The sequence below is a fragment of the Phaenicophaeus curvirostris genome, chromosome 8, assembly GCF_032191515.1.
Source record: "Phaenicophaeus curvirostris isolate KB17595 chromosome 8, BPBGC_Pcur_1.0, whole genome shotgun sequence".
Taxonomy (NCBI): Eukaryota; Metazoa; Chordata; class Aves; order Cuculiformes; family Cuculidae; genus Phaenicophaeus; species Phaenicophaeus curvirostris.
In genome coordinates, this window is record NC_091399.1 from 17,116,447 (window position 1) to 17,122,875 (window position 6,429).

Sequence of the window (6,429 nt, forward strand, 5' to 3'; positions counted from 1 at the left end):
GGGCATGGGGGTGGGGGGGGAGCGGGGAAACCTGGTTTCCCCTGTACGTAGTTTCAATGGTTTCCCCTGTACATAGTTTCAATGGTTTCCCCTGTACGTAGTTTAAATGTTAATAAATGTTAATTAAGGTTTTAAAATTAACCAAGTGCTTTCCTTTGTCTTTTTTATGGAGTCTGCTGGAAGAGAAGGCCGTGGCTGATGGGAGCAAGCCCAGCGTGGATGCGGAGGACGAGTCCCGCGGTGTCCCAGCAGGACGGTCTCCAAGCCTGGGTCCCCTGCCTTCCTGCGCGCCGAGGAGGTTGCAGCGCCCTGCGCCCTGCGTGCTGCTCACAGAGACAGCCCTGGGGTGACGGCTGGGACGTCAGCGACTCGGGAGCGATCGCAGGGAAGCGTCTGCCGAACCGCCGAGCCCAGAGGCGTGTGGGAGCTGAGAGACCTCCTGGGAACGGCTGATGGTGTCGCCTGGGGATACCTCGTGATGGACTTGTGGTAAAGGCTCTCTAGAAGGCCCTTAAGGCCTCTGGGGAAGGGCTGCTCGTGTGGGGACCGGTGGGTCCTTTTCTAAGGAATTGAGTAACGTGAGCCGGGGGTGGCCAGGGCCTGCGGGCAGCGGCGACACCAGTGCTCCTGATTCAAGGAGCTGAAAACAGCTACGGGAGGAAATGCAGCTGCCTTTCTAGGGGTAAAGGTAACAGGGGAATTACCGTATCAGGACAGCTTTCAGAAGGTAAATAGATGGATGGCCTCCAAATACGCTTTGGGGTTGGTCCGTGCCCGTGGGGCAACGTGGAAAGGAAGAGGAGTGTTAACTGCACGAGGATCCCCCGTCAAGCACCGAGAAGAAATCCTGCAGTTGCGGGAAGACGTCGGGCAACGGAGAGAAGCGGCGTTAATGCATCGCAAGGCTCCTCGGGTGGGAAAGTCCCCGATGAAGGTATGTAGTGGACTGGCAGAGCGAGCAGCTCGAGGGCAGCAGGAAAAGGTATCTTGGTATTAATCCCTTCTGTGGAGAGGGATCTGAATATCCGTTGTGGGGGGATGCGAATGCGTTTGAACAATAATCCCGTCCCTCTCAAGTGCCATTTCTAGCGATGCTGATCTGGAACTGGCAAAATCAGTGAGGGCAACAGCAAACGAGAGGGGGTGGATGGTGACCCCTACAAAAGAGGCTGTAGTTTCTCCCTGGTAGTGCTAAAATTCATTGAGAAAAAGCATCAAGAAACTCACTGGGGAGCAGAGGCTGTAATCGATGATTTAAGGGGACAAGTAGTTAGCGTGAGGATGAGCAGGCTTGCTAAATCCATTGTGGGGAGGCCTGAAATCTGTTTGAAAAATAATCCCGTCCCTCTCAAGCGCCCTCCCCTAGGAGTTGCTCGCAGAGGAAATGCCCCCGGTGATCCCTGGCAGAGAGATTTCTCTGAGCTGCCCAGACAGGGCGGATCCCGGGACCTGTGGGGACCAGGAGCCACATTTTGAGGCTGGCCAGAGGCATTGCCCTGCAGCACCGTCAAAGCAAGAGAGGTGACTCAAACCTCCTTGTAGGGAATTTGACCAAGGTTTGGAATTGCCATAGGTCTGTTGTCAGCTAGAGGTCCTCGCTTTCTGGCGGGGATTGTACAAGAGCTGAGCCGAGTCCGAGGAATAAAATGGGCCCTGCACCCGCCCTGGAGCCCCCAGAGTAGTGGGAAGGTGGAAAGGGTGAATCAAACTCTGCAGAGGGAAAAGGGTAAAATTTGTGAGGAGACTTCTTTGTGGTGGCCTCGAGCTCTTGTACTGGCTGTGCTAAGAACAAGGCTACAGCCGAGAGCTGAGACAAAGAGCAGTCTGTATGAATCAGTGTTTGGGAGGCCTTATCAAATGACCCTTTTTCCTCGAGACGTGGTGCTGGAAGGAGAAACAGAGCTAAAATCTTCTCTGCTGTTGTCGGGTAAAAGAGTGAATGACCTGGGGCGGTGCGTAACGTGTCCTGAGCCTCTCGCTTTAGATTCTCCAGGACGCCCCTTCCAGCCCGGAGACTCCGTCGACATCAAGCCGTGGGAGAGCGGAAGTTCCAGAAAGCTGGAAGGGACCCTTTCAGGTGCTGAAAACAACACGCAGCTCCAGGTCGAAGGAATCAACAGGTGGATCCGTTCCATGCGAGTCGAGTCAGCGCCGAGTTGGGAGTGGAGAACCGTCCTTGAGCCCGGGAAGCCTCTCCAGAGAAAACTGCAGAGAAGAACCAGGGACTGACATTTGAAAAGCAAGGAGGTGGGTTTTCGCCCGTGTCTGCGTTTGGTGTATGGATGCAGGCGACTTTCAGAGGTTGTTTCCACAGAGGGTTAAAGGCCAGAACGGGAGGGAACTTTTAGCCAGAGGGGTGGTAAGTAAGTCCTCCTTCTGCATGGGGTCAGGAAATCGGGTAGGAGAAATGTACAGCTCTTGGATAACAGGAGTTCCCACTCCCCTCAGCTCACTTACAAACTCTGCTTTTCTGGGGCTCCTAGAGTGTGCTCTGACAGGCTTCGCCCTGCCGAGGGTCCTTGGCGCAACATTCCTTTGCGCAGACGCCTAAAGCTCCTTCAGCACCGGGCAACTGCTGTTGCTTCCAGGGATGTAGGAAGCTTCTCTGTAGGAATGGAAAATCCCTGTGCCTCTGTTGTGGGTTACCTTAGGGAGTGAAAAATTAACTCCTGGGATTTATCCTCCTTTCTCCCCGCAGAGGGAGCAGTGGCTGTGGCAGAGGTGTTCTGTGCTGGCCAGAAGGAATCGGTTGGTGGCAGTGATCAGCCAGTGACAGGTTGTTTAACTGATGAGGGAATATTTGAACGGCTCTTTTTTTCTTCCCTTAGTAATAATTTTCTGTTAGGTCTTCCCAGAGCGAGTGCTGTAATTGGATTCAAGTGTACGGTCTTCTCCTTCCAGAGATCAAAGGCGCTCCTGTCCCCTCTCTGGATTTAGAAGACCTGAGAAACCTCTTTGGATCAGAGGTATCTGGAGACAGCATGTGGTGTTCTGTGTTGAACCAGACTGAATGAAGATCTGCTTCAAAGCTTGTCCTGAAGGAAGCAGCTATGGGTTGTTTGTGTCAATTCTGACCTCAGCCCCCAAGAAACGCCATGGGATGAGAAGCTCTGGTGATGGATGCGCCTGCAGCCCAGAAGCCAACGGTGTCCTGGGCTGCGTCCAAAGCAGTGGGACCGGCGAGGGAGGGGATTCCAGCCCTCTGCTCCGCTCTGGTGAGACCCCACCTGGAGCCCTGTGTTCAGCTCTGGAATCCCCAACATGCCACTGACACAGACCTGTTAGAGCGAGTCCAGATGATGGATCTGAAAAATCATAGAGAATTCACCCCCAGTCTGGATCTGTGCTTATGGCTTCTGGAGGTCCATGGTGCATCATTGCCTTACACAGATGCCTAAAGGTTCCTTGGACGCAGGGCAACTGCTGTTGCCGAAAGGGATGTAGGAAGCTTCTCTGTTTGCAAGAACTGAAAATCCTTGTGCTTCTGATGCTGGTGACCTTAGCGAGTGGAAAATGAACTGCTGGGATTTACTCTCTTTTGTCCCCACAGAGGGAGCAGTGGCTGTGGCAGAGATGTTCTGTGCAGTGGGACCGGCGAGGGAGGTGACTGCGGCCCTCTGCTCCGCTCCGGTGAGACCCCACCTGGAGCCCTGTGTTCAGCTCTGGAATCCCCAACATGCCAGTGACACAGACCTGTTAGAGCGAGTCTGGACGAGGGCTACAAAGATGATGCGAGGGCTGGAGCAGCTCTGCTGTGAGGACAGGCTGAGAGAGTCGGGGTTGTTCAGCCTGGAGGAGAGAAGGCTCTGGGGAGACCCTAGAGCAGCTTCCAGAACTGAAAGGGGCTCTGGGAAAGCTGGGGAGGTACTCTTTACAGGGGCGTGGAGTGACAGTACAAGGGGGGATGGCTGTAAATTGGAGGGGGGAAGATTTCGATTAGGCAGTAGGAAGAAATTCTTGGTGCTTTGGGTGGTGAGGCCCTGGCCCCGGTTGCCCAGGGAAGTGGTGGGTGTCCCATCCCTGGAGGTGTTCAAGGCCAGGTTGGAAGGGGTTTCGAGCCACGTGATCCAGTGGGAGGTGTCCCTGCCCTCGGCAGGGCGTGGAACTGGATTGTTCTGTGTCGGTGACTTACTGAGTGGAAAATGAACTGCTGGGATTCATCCTCTTTTGTCCCCACAGAGGGAGCAGTGGCTGTGGCAGAGATGTTCTGTGCAGTGGGACCGGCGAGGGAGGTGACTGCGGCCCTCTGCTCCGCTCTGGTGAGACCCCACCTGGAGCCCTGTGTTCAGCTCTGGAATCCCCAACGTGCCAGTGACACAGACCTGTTAGAGCGACTCAGTCTGCTCTCCCAGGCCGAGAGGGAGGCAATATTTGAGGGCACCTCATTTCCCGCCTGTGCCGGCAGGGCTCTCTCCGCCTGGGCACATCCGAGGGATTTGTCCAGTGTGTTTGGCAGAGGCCGAGCAGGGAGGCTGTTACCTTGACTCCGGCTCAGGGCAGAAAGAATTGCTGAGCGTGGTCTGGTTTTGAGAGAAAGTAATTTTGTCTGATTTTGAGATGTGGGACAGGCTCAATATCCAGGAGGTCACTGTAACTGACTTTGTCTCCCTTGTAAGTGAGCGTTCCCTGTTGCACTCCAGAAGATCTGTTTAGGGTCACTGATTTCAGGCTAGGAAAGAAATAACGTTCCAAGTGCCTTCACTGTGAGAGGCTACAGACCTTTTGTGTTTCCAGCCCAGGGCTCTCCTGCTGTCTCCAGGAGTTGTGTGAACACTGCTGACCCAGTGGTCTTGCCCGGAGGGTGTGACAGTGGTTCCTTCGGCTGCACGTTTGTTGTGGGTGAAAGCATTCCCTAGTGTCCTTTCCCAGCTGGATCCACAGTGTGGGTCAGTGTGGAGAAGGAGAAAGAATGGCGATTAAAACTTCTTCCCTTAGTCCTTCCGTGCGTCCTGTCTCTTTGACATCAAAGCGGGAGGGGAGATGAACTTTCTTATGGATGTGATGCCTTGGGCATGTTTTAACTCCATGGAATTTTTAATGCATTTGCTTTGTTGTTTAGTTTTCCTTTCAGAAACGTGTTTCCAAGGAAGTCTCTCAGGAGTCAAGGCTTGGCCAGTTCCAGGGATCGAGACAAAGCAAACATTAAAGAACAGCAGTGCCCGAGTACATTCTTGGTGTCCTTTCCTAGTAGCATTGCACTCCTCGTCCCCTGCTGTTACTCCTTACCTCCTCCCCCTACAGCTCCGTGGGGTCTCAGCATCTCCGCTGCTCTTCACACACACAGAATCACACACAGAATCACCAGGTTTTATAACCAGCTGGGGAAGGGGCTGGAGAAGAGGTCTTAGGAGGAGCAGCTGAGAGAGCTGGGGTTGTTTAGCCTGGAGAAGAGGAGGCTGAGGGGAGACCTCATTGCTCTCTCCAACTACCTGAAAGGAGGTTGTAGAGAGGAGGGTGCTGGCCTCTTCTCCCAAGTGACGGGGGACAGGACGAGAGGGAATGGCCTCAAGCTCCGCCAGGGGAGATTTAGGCTGGACATTAGGAAAAAATTCTGCACAGAAAGGGTCATTGGGTGACGGAAGAAAATATGGGACAACACGCAGTGATCAATATGATCCAAGTGAAGCCATTTAATCGAAGTTCCCAACACATTTTATACCCTACTTGCTGAAGCAAGCCATTGTTTTACAAGCTGATTTGACAATTCTCCATTTGCAACAAGTAATCATTAGTTACGATACATTATTATGTTTTCCCATGAGAAATAGCTGTGTGAGCATTTCAGTCTACAAATTGATAGACTACAAAGTAACAAGTCAAGGACTACCGAGGAAAGCTTCCCCTGAGAAATGAGAGGCGTCTAGGGTAGAACGACTCTCTATTGTTGCAAAGAGAAACCTTGAAGGGAGTGTGTCATTTACAGCAGCTGCTGCTTCTGCAAAGTTAGCTTTAATTCCGGTGCAAAAGCTGTGAGGCCTTATGCTAAGGTGCCTTTGTTTCATTTAGCATAAGCTGCTCAGTGCTGGGGGTGCTCATTAAACGTCCTCTGGTTCGTAACCATCCATCAATTGGGCACTGGAACAGGCTGCCCAGGGAGGGGGTTGAGTCCCCTTCCCTGGAGGGGTTTAAGGCGCGGGTGGACGAGGTGCTAAGGGACATGGTTTAGTGTTTGATAGGAATGGTTGGACTCGATGATCCAGTGGGTCTCTTCCAACCTGGTTATTCTATGATTCTATGATTCTATGACTGGTACGTGAGGATGCCCCTGGAGCTCAGATGCTCGTGTGAGCAGAGAGACGCGAAGGGGGGGATTTTTTCCACTTCCCAGCCACTTGTGAGGGGCCTGGTTTGCGCGGTGCCCTTGCTGTGAAAAAGCCGGCAAGCACTCGCAGAGAGAGTATTATGGGAGCTCCGAGTGTTGAGGAGGCG